The 27,940-nt window shown below is 38.5% G+C and overlaps 1 long non-coding RNA gene across 1 annotated transcript; it reads left to right on the top strand.

Moving 5' to 3' along the window:
- Positions 1-22,366, top strand: LOC145996838 (uncharacterized). Its single transcript, XR_014442818.1, has 3 exons — positions 1-10; positions 9,791-10,048; positions 21,973-22,366. It is a non-coding gene; the product is annotated as an uncharacterized LOC145996838 (long non-coding RNA).
- Positions 22,367-27,940: the final 5,574 nt, after the last annotated feature.

Below are 27,940 nucleotides of genomic sequence, written 5' to 3'. Positions count from 1 at the left end.
ATGGTCGTATGTAAGTATGAAATCGAAAATAAAGGATTCCCTGGTCAAATCAGCCATGGTGCCAAGGGGGATGGGGCAGGAGGGGGCAGACATATAGAATACACTTCTAAATATCGCGTGTAAAATGCATGTTCGGGACAAAAGTTCATTGAAATATCAATTCCTTTTTGGTCTAATTGGTCTATGAAGGAGCAGAGCCGGTGATGTCACCAATGGGAGAGGGGGGGGGGGGTGGTTGTCCGCTGGTTCAGAGTTTCATTTTCAATACTTGCATTTTTATCGACACGATTTAAAACCATATTTCTGCCACTTTTGGCTAATTGACAGTGTAATACTAAAAGGCCTAGCTTTCAGTGGCGTCTCGTCCCTTGGGGCTTCCGGGGCTTAGCCCCTAAAGAAAAACGGACGTATTCACGTAATTATCAATCACCATAACGCATAACTATCACACAGTCTTTTAAAATGCGATTTTTACCCACGTAAATTCATCGTCTGTTGCAATGGATACGACAGCGGTCCTAGCGGCATTGATGTCAATTATCGTTTTCCGGGGCACGTCGCAAAGGAAGGAGTGGCCTACACCCACCTACGCTACAGTGAAGGTCACATGCTAGCAGAGAGAGAAGGGAAGAGTGCAATGGATTTAAGTGCTGATTCGGGGCTACTTCCGTTGCGTCGCGTTCGATCTCGCGTGTTGTTCTGTAGTGTTTTGGTGGCTTTCATTCGCTATGTTTGAGTGAGTTTGGCAGGGTTGATGTTCGAACACAAATTGATGAAGGACATAGACTGTCAATTACAAGACAATGAATTTGTCCTGAAAAATAGGCATATATTAAATAGAATTATCGATTGCTTAAAATTCTGTGGTCGACATGAACTTGCTCTACGAGGACATAATGAAAGAGAACAATCTTTAAACAGAGGCATCTTCCCAGATTTATTATCCCTTCATAGAAGAGGTAACTTCGTGTTCTTTATTGTAGTGAAGAGTTGAAAAACATAAACTCTATCAGTAGATTGCATTCATTTTTTATTTAAAGTTATTTAGAGGGTACCTTTTCAAAAACAGTAAAAATGACAAACATAGTTTTAATAACTCCAGTGGCAACAGCTGAATCTGAACGATGTTTCAGCACGTTGAAGCGTATTAAAACCTGCTTAAGAAATGCAATGGGACAAGACAGACCAAATGCCTTGGCACTTGCTTACAATAGAGATAGAATACATTTCAAACATAGAGGGCTACAACGAAAAAGTAATAACAAAATTTTCTGAGCACAAGAACAGGAGTCAACGTTCGTAGAAAGGTATGTTTCACAACAATATTTTGTAATCATGTGAATTGTCATTATATTTTAAATTCTTTAAAAAAATAAGTCCAGTTTTGTAGATTAGAAGAAGATAAATACCCGTTTTTTTGTAATTTATGTAATTTGTCATTACATTTTAAATTCTTTCAAAAAAGTAAGTCCAGTTTTGTAGTCTAGAAGAAAAAAATATCTATTTTTTGTAATTCATGTGAATTGTCATTATATTTTAAATTCTTTAAAAAAATAAGCCCCGGCCAAATTTGAGGCCACGAGACGCCACTGCTAGCTTTGGACCTAAATTTACTGTTGTGGGCAGGCCCGTACCCAGGGAAGGGGCCATGGGGTCCAAGGCTCGCCGTCGAACCATGAATTTTTTAAATGTGAACCTATAAAAAGCTATGAAAATAACATCGACGATTTTTCAAACTTCTAAAAATTTGAATTTTGTCCTTACATAAATGAATGTGTTTGTTGTGTTGTGTAGAGGGGCAGGCTTCTGAAGTCTGTAGTCTGCCATATTGGGTATTTTTAGTTTTATAACCATTTATACAAGGCTACCAGGTGAAAATGTCTCTCTCTCTTTTTTTGGATAACCCATCCCGCTACGACCCTTTGTAGCGGGCTTTGGGTTAACTCACATTTAGAATTATTTATTGTAATAATACGTAATTGTTAATGCGTATAATTTAATTTATAAATAATATATTATTTTGTAAACATAGGATTATCGTGGCTGTTCAATGGTTCTTGTATAAGAAAATAAAGGACATTTGAAAACATTTTTAATTTGCTTAACTCAGAACTCTATTCGATTACTTCTGAACAGTATCGGCGATTATTGGGTGTCAAAACTGGGGAAGGGGCAAGGACAGTTATTTTCTCTCGGTAGACAAGCATTAAGAGGCCTTAGTACGGGGGAAAAGTGGTAACGAAGTCGGGGGCAACTGCCTCCAGGCCCCCCAAATAGCTGCCACTGTGTGTATGTATATATATATACATGGGCGTCCGGAAGGGGGGGCAGGGGGGGCCGTGGCCCCCCCCTGGAAAATGAAAGTCAACCAAAAATGATGTATTTCACACATATAATTTCATTTTAGCCACAATAATATGTGTTAATTATTGCATGAACATCATAAATTCAAATTTAAGCAATGTTTTTTTTGAGGACAACACTTTTTGGAGAAAATGTGCCTTGTTTGGCCCCCCCCTGGAAAAAAATACCTTCCTTGCCCCTCCCTGGAAAAAATCCTGCGGACGTCCATGTATATATATATATATATACATATGTATCTGGCCCCGCCCTTAAAAATATCCTGGGTACAGGCCTGGTTGTGGGACGAAAAAGCTCTTTGAAATATTTCGAAATATTAGGAGCCAAATGAGTGTGCAAAATAACCATATCTGGCTTCAAAAGTGGTAAATTGGAAACAGTGCTTGGAGCTCGTCTGACGTAACACGATTTGCGATAGGTGTTGCTTCTGCTCGCTCTGTTCGTGGCTCAATGACCTTGATCCAGTACCTCGTCCGATTAAAGACTCGAGTTTCGACTTCAATTATAAATCAACCAGTAAGACCTACATAAAAACGAGTTGCATCAAATTTTAGCTTATTCAATTCTGTGTTAATCTAGGGTAATCAAATTTTGTTTCGAGTATGCCTTCAGTTTGTTATCCTCGTGAGAACAAAAAAAATTGTGTTTTTGTGTGTGTTTTGAAGTTGAAGTAAAAAAAGTGTGGTCCTATCGTGTTGAAATTTCAATACGTTGCACCTACGGAGGTTTTAAATACAATTCTTAATTTTCAGACTTCTTTAATCGGCGAAAAAAACATGTTCTTATCAATTTCATGAAACAATTTCATCGGGTAGTCTTACGATCAGTGCCGGATCTACAAATCTTGCCCCCTGCCCCCGCAAAATCTTGCCAAACGCCCCCTCTAGCCACCTACCTAGAGTGCATCACACATATCTTTGCCGTTGTCATATCTTAACATCACGTGTTCTACGCTGCTCGCCAACCTTCGCCATTGTTGCAATATTGTCATTCCATTCCTGGACACACTCGCGCAAACATCATTGAAAATAATTGAATAGCGCTCCAGCTCGCGGTTCACACCGTTCGGCAGGGACGGTAATGTGGCAATATAGAATGACGAAGTGGTTGCTTCTTTTATGCAGTGCATGTTCATTGGCTAGCTAGTGACTAGTGTTGCCAACTGTAATAATGAAGCACTATTTCTGTCACTGAAGGAGAAAGGCAGTTAAAGTGATGGTGTTTTGTTGGATTCGAAGCACCATATTTTTATTTCATACCAAGTATTTGACCGGTTTGACGTTGTGTGCATTAATTGCGTGTGTGTATGTCAAAGTATGTGTTTGTTAATGAACGTTAAATTTCATAATGCCTCCAGTTCTGTCAAAGTTGAAATCAAAAACCTTGCATAGCCAAGCTCGGAAAATTCACAAATTGTTCATATTTCATAATTTTGGAATTGTTCAAAAGAAATAAATGATGTGGCTCCATGAGCATTTCAACTCTTGGCTCCGGCACGTGTTCTTGTAGAAAGGCATAGAGGAGGCTGTCATTTTTGCTGCTTAACGCGATGCATATTGTTTTCTGGGCTAAAATTGCCATGCTTTGATGGGCGACAAGTTCATAGAAGAAAAAAAAAGACACGCAGCTTATCGTCTAGTGGCAGTATATGTACGTACTTGTTATTGTTGTGGAAGTCGGCATCGTTTGTAAATCTACAACAAAGGCAACCGACTGCCGCCGATCACAGAGAGGCAATAATACTGCTTTAGGAGAAGTGTTGTGGTCCAATTGTCGAGGTTTAACGCGTTCGCATGTTTTATTAGTTCTCAAAGCAGTGGTAGTGTCGGTTGTGTATTATCTGTCGTTGCAGTTCCGTACCAGTGTAGACGGGTTTTGGGAGTGAACAGTTAGAACGCCACCAGTGCATTAATGCAATGGAAAATAATAAAGTGTTCATTTTGTTTGAAATCACTCAAATAAGGAATCACTACGAAGAAGTCTTCTTTGCAGCATTTTTGGTAATTTTACGTATGTGTTGGTCCATATTTTGCGAATTTTTAGTCCATATGTATGTAGCTACATGCAAAGCCACTTGTTAGTACATATTAATAATCCTAGCCCTGGTATAATGCATGACGTTTAAAACTCAACTAAATTCTCTAATTTTCTTGTTGTACGTAACAGCTGTGCATCGGCGCACTCCAGAGATTTTTCTATCTGCTCCATTAGCAACACTGCTTCTTGAGTTGTGTCGCGCACCGCACGGCAGAAATATCTGTGTTGGGCTATACCTACCTTTACACACACACACACACAACAACAACAACAACAATAAATTATTTAAAACAAGGACAGAAGGTAATTGACCTTTCAATATTCTATTGGAGTTGAAGGGGAAATGTAACAGATGAAGGAGAAATTGTTTTCTGTGTCACGGGTGGGACATAATACAAAACAAAAGCAAATCAAAAAGTTATAATAAACTAACAATATGGAAAATAACTTGTACCTTCTTACTTAATTATGTATAATAAATCAATTTTTATCCAAATGACAAGTCTAGATAGATAGATAGAATAAAATTGCAGCATTGCCCATTGTTGAAACACGCACACTTGAAGTTTAAAACAGATGTGAGTGAGATATTTTAAATCTACAATGAAAACATAAGAAACGTTGAATTCATTTTTCTCTTTCTAAACATCGTGCAGACACATTTCCAGGAACAGTGTGGTCCTGTGGGGCTCTAGCCCAATTAATAATTCGCCTGTTAGTATATTTTATTTTAGAAATAAAGTTCCCGTGCCTAAAAAAATATATGTTTCATTATACACTTAAAGAATTCTCACAACGTATTTACTGACTGCCTGTTTGCCTGGTAATCAAGGGGTCCCGGGTTTTATACCCGAGGAGGCACATAGTGGTTTGGATCCCACTTTAAACTGTAGGTCCAGTCCCGATTAGCCTTACTGTGTATAAAGTGGACTTAAAACACCAACTCAATCAATCAGATCAATCAATACTGACTGCCTGTTAATGTTATCAAAATATTTCATAAAAATCTGTTATATATATCTCAAATATCATACTTTTCAGTGTCCCATATTATTTACACAATCCGTCGTCATATCGTTGTTAGGGAAGTAATGTAGATGAGGGCTTATAACTTGGATGATTATCTATGAGCACAAAAACTCTCAAAATAGGCAGCAAAATGCACCGGACACTAAAAGTGATGGTTCTAGACAGATTTTTCATCACTTGCTCGTATTAGACACTTAAAAAGGCATTTACCTTCTAAATAGGCAGTTATTACTAAAATAGACAAAACAGTCACTCTAAAACTCTTGAATTCCTCTCAGAAATGGCCTGAAACTATTTTTAGGCGTAAAAGCCTACATTTTCTGGTCAAGAGAAGAAAAGGGCATTTATGTTCAATCCTCAGCCTATTTATGACACATATTATTGCATAAATTACAAAATAAATATCCGAGTTCAGCGCATCCAATGTTTATCAAAAGTTGGCCCCACCGCGCAGGAATGTCGTGAATCTGTGCTTTGCTTGTTGATCTCAGCGCCTCTGCAGGGAGCAATAGAAATTAGCTCTTGTTAAATCACCTATTCATATCAGATTCTTAATGACTTCGTGTTGTCGCGGGCAGCAAGACGTAATGACGTGATTGGTTGATAATGCGTTGTAATCTCTGTTACGAATCGGTAATGTGAGAGTTATTATTCTTGAACATGCAAAGGGGGTTGGATATCGTTTCAGCTTTATCCAATCTTTGGAAACAGTTTTGTGCGATTCCCTTTCAGAAGGTCACATTTAAAAGGTCAAGGTGTCCGTTCCTTGCACATTGAAGCATGCCGTGAAGTTATATGGGAGTTGTGGAGGTAGAGCTCCACACATTTAGTGGCGGTGATGCGATCAGCACCACGCTCCGGCCACCTTTACCCCCAGGTACATATTTAACCTAATGACAAAAAATTATCATTGTTATACTTCATTCCTGTTTTTTAAGTATCATTATGATGCTATGCAAAGAAGCATGATTTCGCTGCGTACTAAATTTAGAAAATCCACGCTTTATTGCAAATTCGTCATTTGTAATTGCTTCAGTGTTTTTATATTTTGTTGGAATAATATTAATGTATGAAAATTTATATTATATGCCAGAGACATAAATACGAGTGAGTCTTCATATATTTATTTTATTACAATTGCTCATTGTGTTCAATTTGTTTACAAGAAAATTTCCAGCAGAAAGTCACTGTAAAGTAGTTTCTTTTGAAGTACAGAGTGAGTTACTTTCAATTTACTGATTTTGCTTAATTTACTTCCCTCTTTTGCCACTTTTGACCAACATCGAGCTGATCCCCAAGTTGATGGACACAATTTCAGTACTGAATTCAAGATCGAATTCAATGTTGAATTCAGAACTGAGTTGAATGTTGAATTGAAGATTTAATACTGGATTGAACTCAAAATTCAGTTCAGGGGTCTTGGGTGTGTATGGATAAATCATTAGTACTTGTAATAACTAGGGATGGCCAGATCCGGATCCTAGCGGATCCGAAATCCGGATCCGGATCCGGAATTTTCGGATCCGGATCCGGAACTTTTGGATCCGGATACAGAACTTTCGGAATCGGATAAAGAATTTTCGGATCCGGATTCGGTACTTTCGGATCCGGATCCGGTACTTTTGAATCCGGATTCGGCGTTTTCGGATCCGGATCAGGAATTTTCGGATCCGGATCCGTTTTGCCATCCCACATGCGCTTCTTTGGAAAGTAAGAATGTGCTTATAACATATTGTTACCTGCTAATACACACACACACACACACACACACACACACACATATATATATATATATATATATATATATATATATATATATATATATATATATATATATATATATATAGTGTGTGTGCGCGCGTGCGCGATTTTAATTAATTAATACACTTACAAGGGAGGTCTAAGTCTCCCCCTCCGATTTCCATGAAACTTGGCAGGTGTATAGAAGCCCCCCCCCCCTCAAATGTCAAGATGAGGAGAAATTGAAGAAGGGATCTGACCCCGAAACCACGTAAATAGGGCATAGGAAGAAACAGGGGGCATAGGGCCTCTCTATACACCTGTCAAATTTCATGGGAATCGGAGGGGGACACAGGGGTCAGATGATCCCCACGTCAATTTGTCCTCATCTTGACATTTGAGGCGGGTTTTGCCCCCTAAAACAGTTTTTTAGCCGAAACAAAAAAACACGTATTTCTTACTTTGGGCCCCTCTATACACCTGCGAAGTTTCACGAAAATCGGAGGGGTACACAGAGGTCAGAGCCTTACTTCAATTTGTCCTCATCTTGACATTTGAGGGGATTTTGCCCCCTAAAACAGTTTTTAGCTGAAACAAAAAACGCGTATTTCTTCCTTTGGGCCCCTCTATACACCTACCACGTTTCATGGAAATCGGAGGGGAACACAGGGGTCAGATCCCCACTTCAATTTGTCCTCATCTTGACATTTGAGGGGATTTTGCCCCCTAAAACAGTTTTTAGCTGAAACAAAAAACGCGTATTTCTTCCTTTGGGCCCCTCTATACACCTACCACGTTTCATGGAAATCGGAGGGGAACACAGGGGTCAGAGCCCCACTTCAATTTGTCCTCATCTTGACATTTGAGGGCAGGTTGCCCCCTAGAACAGATTTTTAGCCGAAACAAAAAACACGTATTTCTTCATTTGGGCCCGTTTATACACACACCTGCCAAGTTTCATGGAAATCGGAGGGGGCCACAGGGGTCAGATCCCCACTTCTATTTGTCCTCATCTTGACATTTGAGAGTGTTTTGCCCCCTAAAACAGTTTTTTAGCTGAAACAAAAAAACACGTATTTCTTCCATTGGGCCCCACTATACAGCTGCCAAGTGTCATGGAAATCGGAGGGTGACACATAGGTCAAATGCACACTTAAATTTGTCCTCATATTGACATTTGAGGGTTGCCCCCTAAAACAGTTTTTTAGCCGAAACAAAAAACACGTATTTCTTCATTTGGGCCCGTTTATACACACACCTGCCAAGTATCATGGAAATCGGAGGGGGACACAGGGGTCAAATGCACACTTAAATTGTCCTCATATTGACATTTGAGGGTTGCCCCCTAAAACAGTTTTTTAGCCGAAACAAAAAACATGTATTTCTTCATTTGGGCCCGTTTATACACACACCTGCCAAGTATCATGGAAATCGGAGGGGGACACAGGGGTCAAATCCTCACTTTAATTTGTCCTCATCTTGACATTTGAGGGGGTTTTGCCCCCTAAAACCGTTTTTTAGCTGAAACAAAAAACCACGTATTTCTTCCTTTGGGCCCCACTATACGCCTGCCAAGTTTCATGGAAATCGGAGGGGGACACTTAGATAACCTCCCTTGTTAGTCTTACACTTTGTAATTATATAACACTGCATATAGTATAATGTTTTATTTTAATTTGTAAAACTGTAACTGTAGAACAATTGTATAATTTTTGTATAACATTTCTATCTTGTTATATGTGTTAAAGGTTTCATCCTGGAATGGAATGTCTCACATTTATTTGTGTTTTCATTTCCAATACATTCGAATGAATACATATTCGTTTCAATGGCATTTACAAAATCACTTCTGACATTTTATGTTAAACAAGTAAGATTATTTTTGTGTACGAGTGTGTTAGCCGATGCGTAGCAAAGTATTTTAGGAACAACACTTGAAAAAAATTCTTGTAGGACTAACTAACGAAAAATTTCTTTGTAATCGAAGATCATAATACCTTTTAAGGTGTGTTAATATTATAATGGGATTGAGATACGAAACTCTCGGATCCGGATCCGGATCCAGATCCCAAACTTTTAGACTCGGATCCAGATCCGGAACTTTCATACCCGGATCCGGATCCGGAATTTTCGGATCCGGATCCGTAAATTTGGATCCGGATCCGTTTGGCCATCCCTAGTAATAACTAATGTTCATTTTTTGTTCGCCTTGAGCAGCTCAAGTCCTTAGCCTGATCGATAGGAAGCCGGGCCACAGGACTGAAATGAAGATTGAATTCTACATTGAATTCAAGATTGGATTCAATATCGAATTCAGGATTGAATTCAATATGGAATTCAAGATTGAATTCAATATTGAACTCGAGATCGAATTCAAGACTGAATTAAGGCTTGAATTGGATATTGAATTCAGGATTCAATTCAATCTTGAATTCGAGATTGAATTTAAGATTGGATTCAATATTGAATTCAAGATTGGATTCAATATTAAATTCAAGATTGAATTCAGGATCGAATTCAAGATAGAATTCAGGATTCAATTCAGGGAGTGTTAGCGGGGTGTTGCGGTGTGTAGATAAGAGTCATTGCCGCTGGTGATAACTAATGTTCATTTTTTGAGCAGCCCAAGTCCTGAGCCTCATCGAGACCAAGCCAGACCACCGCCTGCTGGTGTCCAATATCGAGATGATCCCCAAGTGGATGGACGAGGACTTCGCCGCAGATATCGACATCTGCCAGGTCATGGAGACGATGTTCCGCCTCATGAACTCAGACTACGTGAAGGTCTACGAGAGGGCCTGCAAGATGTACGTGGCCCCAACGGCGAGAGGGAAGTCCTTCCTCAGCCATATGGCTGTCCAGCGGAGGCTCATGAGAGCACGTAAGTGTGAGCTTGCCATTCTCGAGTGCATGCTTAGTAAGGCAGTGTTGCCACAATATTAGAACAACATTTCCCTTGATCTCCAAATTGAGTTACCACCACCATCACCACCACTACTAGGGGCCTCCCCGATGGCGCAGTGGTAGCGTCGTTGCCTTGTAATCAAGGGGTCCCGGGTTCGATACCCGGTGGAGGCACATAGTGGTTCGGATCCCACTTTAAACTGTAGGTCCAGTCCCGATTAGCCTTACAGTGCATAAAGTGGACTTAAAACACCAAATCAAATCAAATCAAACCACCACTACTACTACTACTATTTCTACTACTACTAATAATAATACGTCGTTTTTTCGTTGGTCCATGTTCTTATTAACAGATTAATCCTTCTCTCTTGATTGGTTGATTTGGTGCATTTTATTTTGCTTTTCTGCCTATTTTGACCAATTACAAAGAACTCAATATGCTGACCAAGGCAGAAATTTATTTTATTATAAAACATAAACTAAACGTAACGTTTCAACCTTCACCTTCTAGCAAGGTCTTCTTCAGACTCTGCACCAAGTACAAATGTAACGAAGTACAAAACAGGACGATATACAGGGTGTCATTTTAATGGCGCCCACGGACCACGGAAACGTATAGAGGACATCAAAACAAACAACTTTTCTCAGTAACATTTTTCTCGTTGGTGCATCATTTCGGCGCTACAGTCGTTCAAAAAAGCCCGTTTTGCCGCCTGAATGCTGGCAACCACACACATCATTTGATTGCATTTGTGACGTCATATTCCGTCGTGAAGCGATGCGTTCCAGGGTTGCCAGGAACACTCATATTCTGTAAAAAATAATATAGCTACAACCAACCACATGTAACACTACGGACCTCAATTTGTTGTTCTAAAAGGGCTGAGGACGTTTTCGTGTGTTTTGGAGAAATAGAGTATTTGAGTGAGCGAGTTCTTCGAAAAACAGTTCCGGTAAATGTACGCGTATTTATTTCAGAGTAAGAATATTACATGTTATTACAAATTTGACATGGTTATATCCTAATCAGTGACAACTAAATGTGTGCATTTGTATGAAATACAACATTTAATAACAATAACATGTTAGTGAAAACAACGTTTGTGTTCAACCAGCCCTAAGTACGACATTTAAGAATTTGTGAACCTAGCTGAATGATAAATGACTGATTTGTAACTACATATATTCAACTATCTAACACGAAAATAAGTTAATTGCTATGTATATGTCCGTATTGTTGTTGTGCATAAGTTGTATGAAATTGTGCACTTCGAAGTGTAAAGGTCACGTATTCATTATCTAGACATAATAGCAAGATATTCAGTTATATTCTCAAATAATATATTTATGTTCAGTTTAAAGGAACTATGCGCAAGATGATAAATATGATGTCAAATAAATATTATGTCCATTAATGAATTTTTACGACTTCGTTCAATTTTAATTTTGTGGTTAATTTTTGTACCTTAGTACCTGATGCAAACAATGCATGTTATATTCTCCTTCTCAAGGAGACCAAGATCTTTATGAATATTGCGATGTAGTTAATGAACAATATAAATAATGTGCACACCAGAATTTAAGATATGCACAGAAGTTCCTAAAATTAAAATTTGCTCTTTAACGAATAGCAATTCTTAACCTTGCACAGTCAGTCAGTGTGATTTCCTGTAACCTATTTGCATTCTTCTTAAATTTATGCTTCGTATTGACAAGTATGAGAGAGAGATATTAATGTCACAAGTGCAAGGGAAAATATAATTCCCAACTTGCATGTCAGTGAAATTAATGTTGTACCAATTCAACTATACATCATTTCAACGATTAAGTGCTTTTCTGGAATTCGTAATCTGGGCCAAGTTTAGATTGCAGGGTGATTATATCTTCATATACACACACACACCTATTTTACATGGCACGATTTCGATACACATCCATGTAGATTTAGCAGTATAATGTCGTTAGGAAATGGTGAAGCACATGTTGACATTCATGAAACCTACGACATCTCCTGAGAAAAGACTTGCATCATATATTACCTCTTAAGATTTTCTATTACCTGGCTTGTCTACCGAAAAGGAATATAAATTATAAGAGTTTTATAACAATAGCAGCATTGTCCTGATTTTGCATGAGGACTACTAGATTCTCTTGCATTTTGCTTAGTGTTCATTAATTAATGTAAGCTGCTTTCATTATTATTGTCAATGTGTTTTTATTCTCTTTGTTAATGTAAACCCCTTCCCATAGGTTTGAATTAGTGAGTTAGGCGAATTAAGTTTGGTGTTCTTAGCATCCAGATGTTTCGAGTAGGTTAGGCTAGTTTGTTTGTAGCATAAGTATTTAACACTTTCACTCCTCGCCTGTTCGTGTGTGTACGCAGGATTTTTAATGGATGAAAATGTAACTCATGACTACGGAAACTTGTGTAATCAAATACCTACATGAGTTCTCGGAAATTAAATATGTGTGCAAAGTACACTTTGCGTTTGCAAAGTTTGAAAGTTTATTTAATACTAAATTTCATTCTTACATACTCTTTCCTCATCTTCATGTACGTACAACTTTAGAAAGTTATGTTTCATACGGAACTCGGGAACATGAGTTAGTTTCACACAGAAATAAAATATGTATGATTGCTGAGAATTCTTTAACAATTAGTGTGTTTCTAAGGTTGTATGTAATTTCTAAGTAATATTTTTCTGTGATCCTTTTCTCTTCGTAATTTGAAAGGTAAGGGCAGGTTGTGAAGAACAGCAAACGGAAGTGGATATATTGAATTTTGTCTACGTGTAATTTATTTGTAAATTAAAATTTCATTCTTATTCAAGTTTTTCCTTTTATTCTCAAATACGTAGATACTACATTTTATTCATTGTAAACCATGGGAGGGGAGTTCCAATGAGTCATTCGCCCCACTCTTGTAAATTGTCAATGTTAATTTCAATTCATAAAAATGCAGAAATATTGTTCGAACAGAATAACCAATGTAACAATTGCTTTAGATGGAATCACCGAGTATAAAATACAGGAATTAAGTTGTGTTTTAATATTCGACCATCCAAAACAAGGAATATACGGTTCAACTTTTCAAAATAAAAAAGAGAGATTTTTATGTAAGGAATCACACAAACTTTAAGATTCCTTATTCCTCTACAGACTTTTTTTTTTTTAAAAAAAAAGGTATATTAAAATTAATAACTAAATAGAATGATTACGCAATTCAGTAAACCAACTGTGGAGTCAGAGAGTGGGCAGTTCAGAGATAACGTTCTGTGGTGTGTTCAGTTTTATTTTAAATTCGCATGGTCTCTGCAACGTGTGTAAAGAGACATCTTTTCACTACCGAATGGTGCGAATTTTATTTACCTTATTATTTGAAACCAGAAATAATTAGCGTGAGGAGAAGTGCAACCTGTAACACGTCCAGAGTAACGCCACTGGAATAATAATCTAGTTCAGGAACGGGATACAACTATTCTTAACACATTAATTACTCTGCTCAACAAGTTTTAGAATAAAATCAGGATTCACTGACCTTCTGAAACATATAGTTTAATACCTTTGTTCGAGATCTTATGATAAACACACGTCAACTGCTTCTTTCCCTGTGTTTGTTATACTCCATTTCCCTAAATATATTACAATACTATTGTTAGTATTAATAACAAGAACAACAACTTTCGAGTGAGATTTGTTTATTATATTAGTATAGTGATTATTGTACAATATTAATCATAGTCATGATAATAATGGTTTTGTTATTTTTTTCTGTTATGCAAGATTTATCAATGTCTAACGCCCATAGTGTAAACTTATTTATCCCTCCTGTATCCACGATTGAAATGCAGGTAAGAAAAGTGAGGGCACGGTAATATTTTTTTGCAATATAAAATTAAATTCGCCTCCCCGATGACGTAGTATTAGACCATCGGGTGGTAATCAAGGTGTACCGGTTCAATACCCGGTGAAGGCACACAGTCGTTCGGATCCCACTTTAAACTATAGTTTTAGTGCCAATTAACCTATCTGGGCTAAAAAGTGGACTTAAACAAAACTCAAACTCAAAACAAAATTCATAGATGACAAACAAAAACTACTAATACTAGTAAAAAACAACAACAAATAAAGAAGAAACTAAAGCTAAAAGAGCACGTGCTCAAAATGTCCACCCTGCGTAGCGAGACATGCTTCAGCCCGTCTTCGAATACCAATTTGCACGCGTAGCAACATGTTAGCATCAATTGTAGCCACTGCTGCGTGCAATTTGGCGACTAGCTCTTCAGGACTTGTTGGTGGTGCTCTGTACACGATTTCTTTCAAATGGCCCCAAAGGAAGTAATCTAGTGGACTGAGATCGGGCGAACGAGATGGCCAACGTACAGCTCCGTTCCTTCCTATCCATTTATTCGAAACATTTTTGTCCAAGTGCTGTTTTATGAACCGAGCAAAATGTGCTGGCGCTCCATCATGCTGGAAATACATTCTGAGGCGTGAATCCAGTGGCACATCTTCCAAAAGTTCTTGTAGTGTGGTCTGCAGAAATTCAAGGTACTGGTGAGCGTTGAGGCTGTTTGGTTGTCATGTGCCCACCAGTGGCTGTTATGAAAGTGGAAAACACCGTCCCGAGAGAACAGTGCTTCATCTGTCCACAAAATATGCTCCGAGAATTGGCCATCTTGATCTAATTGGTGTACCAACCATTCGCAGTACACACTCCGACGATTGAAATCCCCAGGCATCAGATGTTGTGTCCTTGTGTAGTGGTACGGATACAGTTCTTCGTCTGCCAGAATCGAATGTACCATTTGTCTGGACAAACGAAACCGGCGACCGATGTCACGGGTACTTTGCATTGGATCTTGCTGAATTGCGAAGAGTACTTCCTCTTCAGCACGTGGTGTTCTCACGTACCGCGGACGACCTCTGTCCACCTGAGGAGAAGGTGCGACATTTCCAGTATACCTCATCCGAAGATCCAGTCTGCGTATTACTTTAGCATCAGGATGACGCCTTGCTGGATAACGTTCGGCATATGCTCGGGCTGCAACTTTAGCACGTCCACGCGATTCACCAAGTAACATATACATATCGCAATATTCCTCGAAGGAGTCCTCCATTCTATTGGCACTGTGTAAACCACCTAGTTTCAAAAGTCCGTGTCGGTATTTTTCTACTTATAGCACCCGTTGCCATAGATATTGCCAGATTATTGACCATTATCATCATTCGTCAGCAATATTTTATTCGACTTACAGCTTTGACTTTGGCTGTTTATGCCCAGCATACATTTTCATTTTGAATACATAAAATACACACTTTAGGTATACATTTCTGCCAAAAGTTGAAATATATTCTTAAGAAACATGTTTACATATAACTACATTCACTCGTTCATTTCCTAAAAAATTCAATTTTATATTAGCTTGTCTCAAAAAGCAATCACAATATATCGAATATCTGTTGCGTTCAAAAATGAAGTCAAATGTATGAAAAAAACACATTTTATAATACTTTGAATAAAATGTTTCTTTTCTGAAAAGTATAAGTAGGACATTTGAAAATAATATGATGAACATCGCTCTTGAATTACCACAATCACAATTTGGAGATTTTAAAATGGATTCTTTGCAGATGTATATGGTATTCTATCCACTTATCCTTCTGATATGTTGTTCCTGGGATTGTAGAGTGGGATCCACTGTACCGTGCAAATTATCCATCACCATGTTCATACACTTTATTTGACCCAATAAGAGCTTCAAGAATTAAAATAAAGCTCAATACAAGCTATTGACAACTTCTGCAACAACAAACATAAAAGTCCATCGCTTAAAAATACACAAGATGGAAGAGAGAAATTAATGAAAATAGACATGGATCCTAACGTACAGGGTGGGAAATAACCTTTTGCTAGGGGTCTGCAGGAAAAAGTAACAACAATTAAGAAATTATGGTAATACCAAATGTTTACTACGACAATTGTGGTTACAAAAACAAAATTAAAACTTAGTTCACGACAAAGCACCTTGCTTCAAGGCAAATGCTAAAACCAAGACCTTTTTCGGCGAAGTGGCATTTACTTCTTCAGCAGTTCTGAATGGCCGGGTGCATCACCGGACCTGAATGCAGCGGAGCACTTTGGGGCTATTCTGAAGGACGCAGCTGAGTCCTTGATGATAGTGGAACGCGGACCGGACCGCTATTCCCGGCCAACACTCCTTGCACATCTGGAACAAGTCCTCCGTGACATGGAATGGAATACGGACTGTTTGCGAATCTTCTGAGCTCCTACCCTGATCGTCTTCGTGCTGTGAGAGAAGCAAACGGCGGACATACTAACTTTTAATTTTGTTTTTGTAACCACAATTGTCGTAGTAAACATTTGGTATTACCATAATTTCTTAATTGTTGTTACTTTTTACTGTGGACCCCTAGCAAAAGGTTATTTCCCACCCTGTATGTGTTTCAGACGTAATGTAACAACGTGAACCTCGGATGCTTCCATTATCAGCACCACGAACAATGCCACAACGCGTGTATCAGGACAAATGTATAGACGTAACCTGTAGATATCAACCTTGCAATGATATTTGCAAATATTGAACATGTAGGCTGAGAGACAAAACCCGATATAACCACTTTGTTTTGAATGCGTTGTTTTTTAATCATTTTTCTTATCGTTGGTTCATTTCCGGGTTGGTCTACTGGACACGTTTCTCCCTTCGTTTTACAGCTGATAATGTGGTTGGTAGTTTGCTATTATTCACAGAATATGTGTGTTCCTTGCAACCCTGCCGTGCGCTGTTTCACCGCACGAAATAAAGTCACAGATACGATCAAATGTTGTGTGTGGTTGCCAGCATCCAGGCGGCAAAACGGGCTTTTTTGAACGACTGTAGCACCGAAACGAGGCACCAACGAGAAAAATGTTACTGAAAAAAGTTGTTTGTTTTGATGTCCTCTATAGGAATCTGTGCTCCGTGGCCGCCATTAAAATGACACCCTGTATATACACAAACATTACTCCCCTCCAGACTATTAGAAAGTTGTTCTGGAACATTCTAGCAGGTGGCTTTCCTTTGTCAACTGTACTGTCAATGTTTGTGTATATATATCATCCTGTTTTGTTACATTTGTACTTGGTGCAGAGTCTGAAGAAGACCTTGCTAGAAGGTTGAAACGTTACGTTTAGTTTATGTTTTATAATAAAATAAATTTCTGCCTTGGTCAGCATATTGAGTTTTTATATCATGGAAACAAGGCTTAATGGTGTTATAATTACGAAGATGAAAGGGAGTGAGAAAGTGATGAATGGACAGTCACAAACACCCGCACCCTGGTTGGGATTCGAACCGAAGACCCCTGGCGTCGTAGCACCCCGATACAGCGTTATGTCTCTATTCTTATACCGTCTTTTACCTATCAATGTAATAATATTAATAACTAACTCTCTAGCCTTCTTAAACCCGAAGGTTCATGGCTGCTGCAACACAGGCCTTCCATCTTTCCCTATCTTGAGCAAGATCTATATACTCTTCTCCATCCCTACCGATTTCCTTTAGGTCCATCTCGACGTTGTCCCTCCATCTTCGTCTTGGCCTTCCTACAGGTCTCTTACCATTGGGTTTCCCAACAAGAATCCTGTAAACTCCTCTTTCCTCTCCCATTCGTGCCACATGGCCTGCCCACCTAAGTCTTCTTGATTTAATTATTCTAATAATATCTGGACATGAGTACAAATTATGTAGTTCTAAATTATGTAACCTTCTCCACTCACCTGTCTCCTCATCCCTTTTAGGTCCAAATATTTTCCTAAGGATCTTATTTTCAAATACTCTCAATTTGTGTTCCTCTCCCATATAATACTACAGGCAAAATTACTGTTTTGTATATTTTAACTTTTAGTTTCTTAGATATTATACGAGAAGACAAAAGTTTATGAAGAGAGAAGTAACATGCATCTCCTGAATTAAGCTAGCTTTTTTCATTTCCTCTTTAATATCATTTTCATTTGTTAGAGTACATAGTAATATTAATAACTAAACTAATTTATATCTTATTTGGAATGGACCTATAAATTATGTTAATTTCTGAGACACTTGGTTTGGAACCCCCCCCCCCACCCGGAAAAATATTTTTCTACTTGCGTATTTCACATCTGTGTCTACTCTCTCATTCTCGCTAGAGAAACAGTGGCGTGTCCAAAGGGGGGAGTTGGTGGGGTCATGACCTCCCCCTTTGGCCAAATATTTCTGTAAAAGAACGTCAAAGGCAGAAAAAGATGGCAAGACGAGTACTGACTCCTAAAAAGGAAGACCCCCTTTCAAAAATTCTGGGTACGCCACTGGAAAGAGAGAATCCAGAAAGTGTTGTCTTACTGCCTGTTCCACTCCCACCACAGACGTGAGGTGCAAAGATAATGAATGTATCGAGAGCAGGATTAATTCAAATAAACGTGAGAGGCTGGGAGTGCGTTTTTGTAAGTAATGAGGTCGGGAAAACCCAGTCACTAATTCTGGCGCCATTCTCTGCTCTTTTCATGCTGTTCGTGCCGCTAAATTCATCAGAATATGCATCGGTGGCGTTTTCTTGTCTGTGGTATCCGTAATTAGCACGGCTATCCTTAATTCAACACGACTTGCACCCTTTAACTCAACATCTTGGCTGCCATAGTAAATCAATTACTGTTTGGCAACGTTAGTATTGATATTTACACAAGAAATGTAAATACCAGGTGGTTATAATTAAAGTGACGGTGTTCAGAGTGGTACAGCACGGGCTGTAATGAGAGTAGCAGTCTGAAACTTCGTAGATATGCTAATGAAGCAATGCGCTCGCGAATTATGAAAAAAAAAAAAAAAAAAAAAAAAAAATAGTTCCAATTCTCGCCACCAGGGTAAAAAAATGGCGCTGTAAGCAGTCAAAAGTTGGTATAGTTACAGGAAAAACACTATAAATCGCAGAAAACAATACTCTTTGTACTAAAATATCGCTACAATTTCACTATTCGAATTACATGAACATTACTAAAGGAAAAAGCAACAAGCGTCACCAACCACAACCAGGGAGCTCACACAATGGTTAGACAATGCCACCGACTTTGACGTCAGAGTTACGGAAAATTCCACGTTTTGACTGCTTACAGCGCCATTTTTTACCCTGATGGCGAGAATTGGAACTAATTTTTTTTTTTGCATAATTCGCGAGCGCATTGCTTCATTAGCATATCTACGAAGTTTCAGACTGCTACTCTCATTACAGCCCGTGCTGTACCACTCTGAACACTGTCACTTTTATATGCATCTGTTTCAATGCTGTATACAGGGTGTCTCATAAGTAATCGCGCAAACTGACACAGGTGAAAATGCACGATGATAGAAGCAAAAACGTTTCAGTAAACATGGGTCTGCAAACGAGCCGTTTTCGAGATAATCGCGAATGTGTGGTTACAAGCCGCCACTGACTTCATTGTTTGTAAACGTCGTCCTAGTTGGTAAGATGCTAATGACGTGTGCGAATGTGTGTTTACAAGCCGTCATTGATTGTATTTTGTAAACACCGAGTGCTTTACTCCTTGCGCGGTCCGGGGTTTGCTCTTTGTTTACAAAACAGAACATTTCCGACAGGTGGCGTTGTATAGATACAATCAGTACACAGTCTAATCGTACTGTGGGAGTCACGCCAGTTGTCCTGTACTGCGTAGTGAAAATGGAACCTTACAGCAACGAAGAGTACATTTTACCAACTAGGACGACGTTTACAAACAATGAAGTCAGTGGCGGCTTGTAACCACACATTCGCGATTATCTCGAAAACAGCTCGTTTGCAGATCCATGTTTACTGAAACTTTTTTGCTTCTCTTATCGTGTACTTTCACCTGTGTCAGTTTGCGCTATTACCTTTGAGACACCCTGTATGGGCTCTAATATCTGAATAGGACGAGAGCGTTAGCTTTCTTCAAGGTTGTGTGACACTTAGAGGTGCCACGTTTATATCATCGAAGATACTCTATTTATGTATTTGCATATTCTCATACACATACTCAGCGGGTGGGAAATAATTATCCCCTGTTGGGATGCATCAATCATAACCAGAGGGTGAGGGCCTCCCCGATGGCGTAATGGTATCGTCGTCGCCTTGTAATCAAGAGGTCCCGGCTTCGATACCCGCTGAAGGCACATAGTGGTTCGGATCCCACTTAACCACTTTCCAGTCCCAATTAATACTGTGCATTAAGTGGACTTAAAAACAACACTTCAATTCGTAACCAGAGGGTGAGATGGTTCGATACTGAAGGGGGGGAGAATCCCCCCTCCCCCTCTACAAATCGAACCGTGCACCTACCTTCTGTTGAATTCTGCATGAAAACATATTCTGAACCTGCCACACCACAAGAAAGTCTCATCATGAATTTTGTAATTTTTTTGTGCAGTATCCCTTCCTGTTCGGTGACGGGCTAATGTTTCGTTCTGGGGCTTATTCCCCCTAGACCCTACCAAACTACGTCTATGTTTATTTCTTATGTCGTACTTTCCTCTTCTGTCTTGTCTCTCTTTATTTCTTTCTCTCCATCCTTGTATTTATGCTTCTCTCTTCTATTCTCTCTATCTTTTTCTATCTCTCTTTCCTTATCTCTCTCTCTCTCTCTCTCTCTCTCTCTTAACTTACGTTTCTCTTTCCCCTTCTCTGTCACTCTGCCTGTTTTTCTCTCTCTCCTCGTCTCTCTGTCAATTTGTCTTACAGCTACAAAAAAGGCACTGTTAGTTGACAACATTTACAAGATGTTAATATAAAGGCAACTCATTAACCTGCTGGAGACAGTTGATTGGGAAGTCACCTTTCTACATAAGACATTACAATTTTTATGTGATAGGTTTTGAATTGCCTCAAAAGTTTGCACAAAAATTACAATTCCAGACTGCTTTTTTTTAAAATTATGGCATGGGAAAGATAATACAATATAAATTGTATTCATATTTAAGAAAATGGTGGCTCAGTTAAAATGTTAATGGTAGGGTTGTTAAAGGTCCAGGAATTTTAAATAAATCCAATTCCGGTCCACGAGAGAAAATCAGAAAGCGTAAATGGATTCTGGACCGTAAAGAATCTTTTTATCTGTACAGTATTTCAATTCGGTCCAGGAACATTTTTCCCGATCAATTTAACGGTCCAGCAACCTTTATTCCAGGATCAATTTAAATACGGTCCAGGAACCTCTTTTTTCGAATCAGTTTAAATAGGGTCCAAGTTCCGTATTGAAATGAAACAATACGCAACTTGGATCGAATAAGCACCTGAAGATAAACAATTATCCACTTGTGAGCATGAAAGACTAATCCAGGTGCTGGCTGTCTCGAGAATCTAAGGTACACGGTAGAAATGGGCGAAACGCAGACGCTGCAGTCCCGTTGTCCCTCTCCATGTAGCCCCATTCTCTCGCGCGCGTCCCTTCACTTGGTTGTAGCAGCATAACCAGTCCCTGTTGTAATATCTGCTGGGAACACAGCAGCCTCACGTTACCTCATCGACGGCTCCTATTGGCTGCGGTTCCTGGATCGGATGCCGGAGCAACACGTGACGGGTTTGTTTGAACTCAATGTGACGCCATATAGTCCATTGCGTTATGTACAGTAACTCTTCGACAAAGGAGTTTTTGAACGAGAGAACAACAGCGTTTTGATGTATTCCCTGAGCTACGCTTTCTACAACCGCAGTGTGACATTCCAATGTAAAACGTACTCGTGGACATTTTTAGAAGGCAGCTTTTAATCAGTCCAGCCTGGTCTGTAATTGTAAATAAATTCAATCCCGGACACCGCAGATAAACTGTCCTATCAGCTGTTAGTTCCTGTTGTTACATCATAAAACTGCAATAATCAATATTATTCTCTCTTACAGGTAAAAGGGCTCATAGCGGAGATATGTGAAAACATCACTGACCCAAGGAACTGAATAACGAGAAGGATGTGAAAGAACAAGTTGCTGACATCACATAAAATGGCCATCACGCTTGTTATTTGTAAACAGGTTACAAAGAAACACATTGTTATATATTTATCATTCAAACTCACTATCACGTTGTAATGAACAACAGGCAAGGGCGTATCCAGGGTGGGGCCAGGGTGTCCGCCCACCCCTCAAATTTTGAAAATACAATGGTTGATTCATAATACTTCCCGATGAGACACATGATGTACCAGATACAGAACAAATTTTCTCTGTGTGTATGGTTGTGGATTCTGAAAATAATATCCACTAAAAGTTCTTATGTATAAGCAGGGGTGACCCACAGCGGGGGGGGGGGCGAGGAGATTATGGCGCAGGCTGCGCCATCGAGATTTTGGGGAGGGGGGATTTTTTCCCTTCAAATAATGTATAATTCAACATTTATATATTTTTCCAAAATATATGTGAAAATTTTACACCTTAAATGCACCATTTTTAATCCATTATATCTGATTTGCTTTGTTCTACTTCGCTTTTTGTGCCACTTTTGGCTAATTTGCGAAGATGGGGATGAGTGATGATATGATGAAATTGATGAATAGACACAAACATTCATGTCCACGCCAGGATTCGAACCCGTGACCCCTGGCGTCGTAGCGCGATGTGCTAACCACTCCGCCACGGGGGCTCGCAATCCATTAGATAAAGAAAAGAAAGTGTTTAAGGGCATTATCGAAGAGGGGGAATATCCAAGTCTTACATATTAGGCCTTAATTGACAGGTGGGTTCTGGGGGAATTGTGAATTAAACTTTGGGGGGGGGGAGAATCCAACTCTAGGTCTTAGATTATGGCATGAAAATTTTGGTGGTAGGATTGAGTATTAAATATAAATCGAGAGATATGAAGCTCTTGATAAAGTGTTAAATCTTAAATTGTCAAGGGATTTCTGTAGTAGAAACAGAGTTCCAACATTAAATTTTGGAGACTGTATTTAGCGATATGGCATCCAAACGTTTTCGACCCCGAACGTGCCAAGGTTGAAGCTGGAAAAGAATAAATATCTCGGGATCCTAAGAAAGGACTGACACACCATTAAATTAAGATTGGTGAAAGCCTGCAAAGAAATGGATGAAAAAATGTTCTTGCTCGCAATTGTGTGTTGCTAGGATGCATGTTTGGCACTTTACTGAAGTGAATGTCAACTTTTATACTATAGCTGCATTACAAGACATAAGCAATTTTCTCGATATTCATTATTAACATCACTTCTAATAATATAATGCTTAGTGTTGGTATGCTGCTTAATTTAAAGCAGGTGTATCATTTGGAACAAAAAGTTAAGAAAAAACTTACTTTCGGTAGTCACGCTGACCTTAATTAAATACAGTACTTTGTCGGGATTACGATATGGTTTGAGGGTGAATTATATGATTTGGGGGGACGCATTACATGATTTTTGGGCAGAAATGTGCCATTAGCCTTGGGGGAGGATGGGCACCCCTCTGTATCACACTGGGTAGTGACATGTCAGCTGAAGATCTGACAGTTCTTGAACAATGTCACAAACTTGGTCTTGACATGAAAAAAATCATGAGTCAAGGTTATGATGTGAGTGGAAACCCAAAAAGAAATGTGTGCGCACTCTGCCAGTCATATGGTATATGTAACCCTGTCTTCAGCTATGTCTAACTCCAACATGACAAACTGTTTTGGTTCAGTAAGTAAAGTTGTTTTTTTTTTGTCAGAATAATACAAGCAGTGGTGAAATACTAGAAACAATATATTGCATTATGTACCAGGCAGTAAAAAACATTGTCAGTGTGTGCGTGTCTGGTAATTATTGTTATTAATAACAATAATATTTAATAGGATAGTATTATTAATATGTCACTGTTATAAAACTGTCTTAATTTAAAACTTTATGGGGCTTATGACATGCATTGGTGAATGGCCACCCCATGCTGGACCCCCCCAATTGTATTTCTGGATACGCCCCTGACAACAGGAAAGGCCAGGAAATATAAAATTTTCAAATAAGTGTTTTTAATGTTTTTCCTTGAATGTAACTTTGTGCTAAAATAAAAGAATTAAAAGTTAAAATTATTTTTATTTTGTAAAAAAATATTTTCAAGCAAATTATTTCTTCCCTATTAATGAAGGTGAAACTTCCTGTGGCATTATAACAGATGCAAAAAAATATGATTTCTATTTTCCAATCAGCTATTTGCAACAACTTCTTAAAATTTTAAGAGGTACAATGCACCCTGTTTCTGCGCCACTGGTGACATACATGCATGCTATTCTCACATATACATATTGGAGAAATAATAAAATATGCCTATGTACTCTTTTTCGGTGTCTTTGAGCAACAGGAATCCTCGAATTCAACAGAAATTAGTGCAAATAGAAACTAAAGTTATTATTTAGAGTTAATTGTGCAAATATTAATGGCGGCTTGTGCTCGAAATATTTGGTAGGAGATAATTGACTTCTATTTTAATCTCAAATGTTAAAATTTAATATCCTTCGATCGAGAACGTATTTGGGGGTAGGGGTTCCGGACCCTCCCGAAAGACTAAGTACAAAAACTAAGAAATGAAATGATAAAATAACTAAAGTTCAAATCACCAACCCTGAGACCTTCTGTAAACAAAACCACGTGCATGCAGAAAACATTTCAAACTCATAGAAGTAAAATAATCCACACGAAAATACAGCGTTGTTACAGGATTCATTACGTAAGGTAAAACAACGGCCAATTTGTAGTACGGCATGCGCTGCCGCAAATGACGTCTCACTTTAAACCCAATGCTCTTTCTTTTTTTACTTATTGCTTCACCTTTATGGTTAACTCTTTGCACCAGTAATCATTTCCTATAAATTTGGCTTTTTTCTTGCATGCGAATTGAATATATTTTACTTGCATTTTTAGACAAAATGATATAACATGATAATGTATATTTCTAAGGTTTCATATGGATAGGAGTGTATTTGAAATTTGTTTGTAGAATTTTTGTAAATAAATTATATAATGTGCATAAACAGACATATGCAATGCTGTAAGTCCAATAAATATATTGATGATGATGATCAAAACAAGACAAAGAAAGTTCGTAAATTTATTGCGGTTGGAAACTTTAACAAGCATCTTAATAACGATTTTTGTTCCGCCAAATATAGTGCACTTCGTAAAATAACTTGGTGACATGGCAAGGCAAGATAAGTATGAACATTTTGTAGGAATATAACTTTCAATGAGCTTAGAGATTTGGGTACTAGTTAGATATAGCGAAAACACATTTAACTCGTTTATTTTCAAATTAATTTCATTTGTACTTACCTCATATGCATAGCGGAACATTTTTCAACTTGGGATTACTTTTTTTTTCAATGAAGAAAAGCGTTATTTTTAACATTATAAGTATTTATTGGTCGTTGCTAATTGGCGGCCAAATCTTGACTCACGTTGTCTATCGTCAGCTGATATGCAGTGTTACCAAACTTATGAACCGATAAATGCCGCACAAACTATTCACAAAAGGTTTTTAAGCGAAAATTGATCCACAAACCATTCACGGAAGGTTAGGTTAGGTTCAGTTAGGTTAGGCAAACAGAAAATTAAATTGAAAAAAAAAAAACGCTCACACGTCATCTTGTAAAACTACCGCGTGGTCGATACACTGACGGGGGTTACATAATCGAACGCACGGAACATTAGATTCACGTAGTCGACGGTAACGGTGGCGCGAGCTATCGTGCAACGGAGATACATGAATGTCGAGAATTACATTATTTACCGACCGAATAAGTTGCACGAATGGAAAAAACACTATTCCCAGCTTCCAAAAGCCCAAAGGAACTCAATTCCGTAAGAACTTTCCCGTCTTTGGTAAATTTCTCGTATCGGACAAACGGATTTCTTCAAATTTACAGGAGAAATTACTTACCGAATGCAGATTCTTTAGACTTGTGGCAGTTCGGGGAAGTGTTTTCTCGCATCGTTCATTCAATTTTGCCGGTAAATCATGTATTTTTCGATATAAATGTGTGACCGATGCACGAAAGCTCTTGCATCCATTTACTTCCAGGTCGATGTAGCCTGTGTGTGATGACGTAATCCCGGTCAGTGTTTCCAAACACGCGTTTTTGTAACTGAAGAAGGTACGTTTCCGCAAATGGTTTGTGGGGCTATGTGTCAATGGTTCGTGGGGCTATGAGTCAATGGTTCGTGGGGCTATGCGAGAATGGTGTGTGGGCTACGCATATTTTTTTCGAAACCAATTTTTAACTATTGTAACCTATAGTGACCCTACCTAACCTAACCTTACCGGAAATGGTTCGTGGGGCTATGTGTGAATGGTTCGTGGGGCTACGGTGGTATTTTTGGGTGCAGTGGGGTGGAAACACTGCATGCCGACTACGGTAGTGAAACTGTGACCGCCATTTTGCGTGTTACCGAAGGCAAAAAGAAACGAAGAAAACTTACTCGATATGTCGCAAATAGAGCTTATTTCCGTGAAATAAGCGAAATGCCACCTTCAGCAATGTTTCTCAATGCAGAATACGTAAGTACGAATATTCAAATGAAATGAACTAGCAAATTTCAGCCGTTTGTCCGATACGAGAAATTTACCACCGTCTTTTCTCCTGTAAATTTGAAGAAATGTATTTTCGCTATATGTAACTGTTACCGAGATTTGTGTACACAATGATATTTTATAACATTGGTTATTTTCTAAGAATAATCACGTGAACAGCAAGGAAGTAGTGCCACTTAGTAATATTGCCTGACTTGTCCTTAGAAAAATAACATGCCGAGTTCTATGCTTGCGGGAAGGTATCAGTGTTCTCCGAGCTTGTTTTCAAAGCACCAGCAAGGACAGCCTTTGAAAAGGGGCGAGAAACAGATTCTACTCAATATTTATGTAACGTTCTGTCAGTGGTATCCTGAGAAACCAGTAAAAGAAGTGGTTAAGTTGGTATCCCAGTGCAGTGGTGTGTCAGTGTCTGCAGTTTTAAGGGTTATGAAACAGAGAGAAATGACCGGGAAAATTGTCTCTCTCTCTCAAAAAAAAAAAAAAAAAAAAAGAAAGAAAGAAAGAAAGTTGTGTGTCGTGTTAATAAGTATGACGATTTCGAAATAAGTGCAATAAGGCGCAAAGTGCATTATTTCTTTTTAAACCAAGAACTGCCTACTTTGAAAAAGATATTAACTGAAGTTAATAATGATGAAGCGTACTATGTTCTTGTTAGTAAATATACACATGGGACAGGTTATTATAAAACAGTAGAAAATTGGCAATTTTTAATTCAACAACGTTTCTGTTAGACATCCATTTTGGCTCTTATATAAAATGAATAGGTGCGGCGAACTATGAGTGTAACAGCACATGATTGCGGTATTCGTTGGTCATGAATCAGCTGACGCGGAGTGATACATCGAATCGGTGAGACGGTTTGTTTACAGAAGGTATCAGGGTTGGTGATTTCACTTTGCAATGAAATAATGAAAATATACTTGTTGCATAATCAAGGTTTTTTTTCCGCCAAACTTGGAAGGCAAGGATCATATTGTGATCATAGGACTTTGAATGAAACTACGAAAGCAGATGCATGCAAGTTTTTTTTACTGCTTATACAGGGTGACTGAATTAGATGTATTCCCTGAAAGGGGTTAAAGTAGAGACAATTTGCAATAAATTTGACCATATGATACCCAGTCCGAAAATTAGTAGTTTTCGAGATAATCGAATTTCAATTGTTTTTTTAAAAAATGACAATTTTCCACATAAAAAGATGAATTGAGAAAAACTGCTCATTGTATGGAACTTATTTCAGCGTTTTCTGATAGCTAACAAATAAGTGGTTCGTTGAAAAAAAAAGTTTTTCCCAAATAATAATCACACGTAAGTAACGGGT

This window comes from Lepisma saccharinum, chromosome 13 (genome assembly GCF_977018435.1).
Source record: "Lepisma saccharinum chromosome 13, izLepSacc3.1, whole genome shotgun sequence".
NCBI classification, from domain to species: Eukaryota; Metazoa; Arthropoda; class Insecta; order Zygentoma; family Lepismatidae; genus Lepisma; species Lepisma saccharinum.
This window is presented reverse-complemented; position numbering and strand designations above follow the sequence as displayed.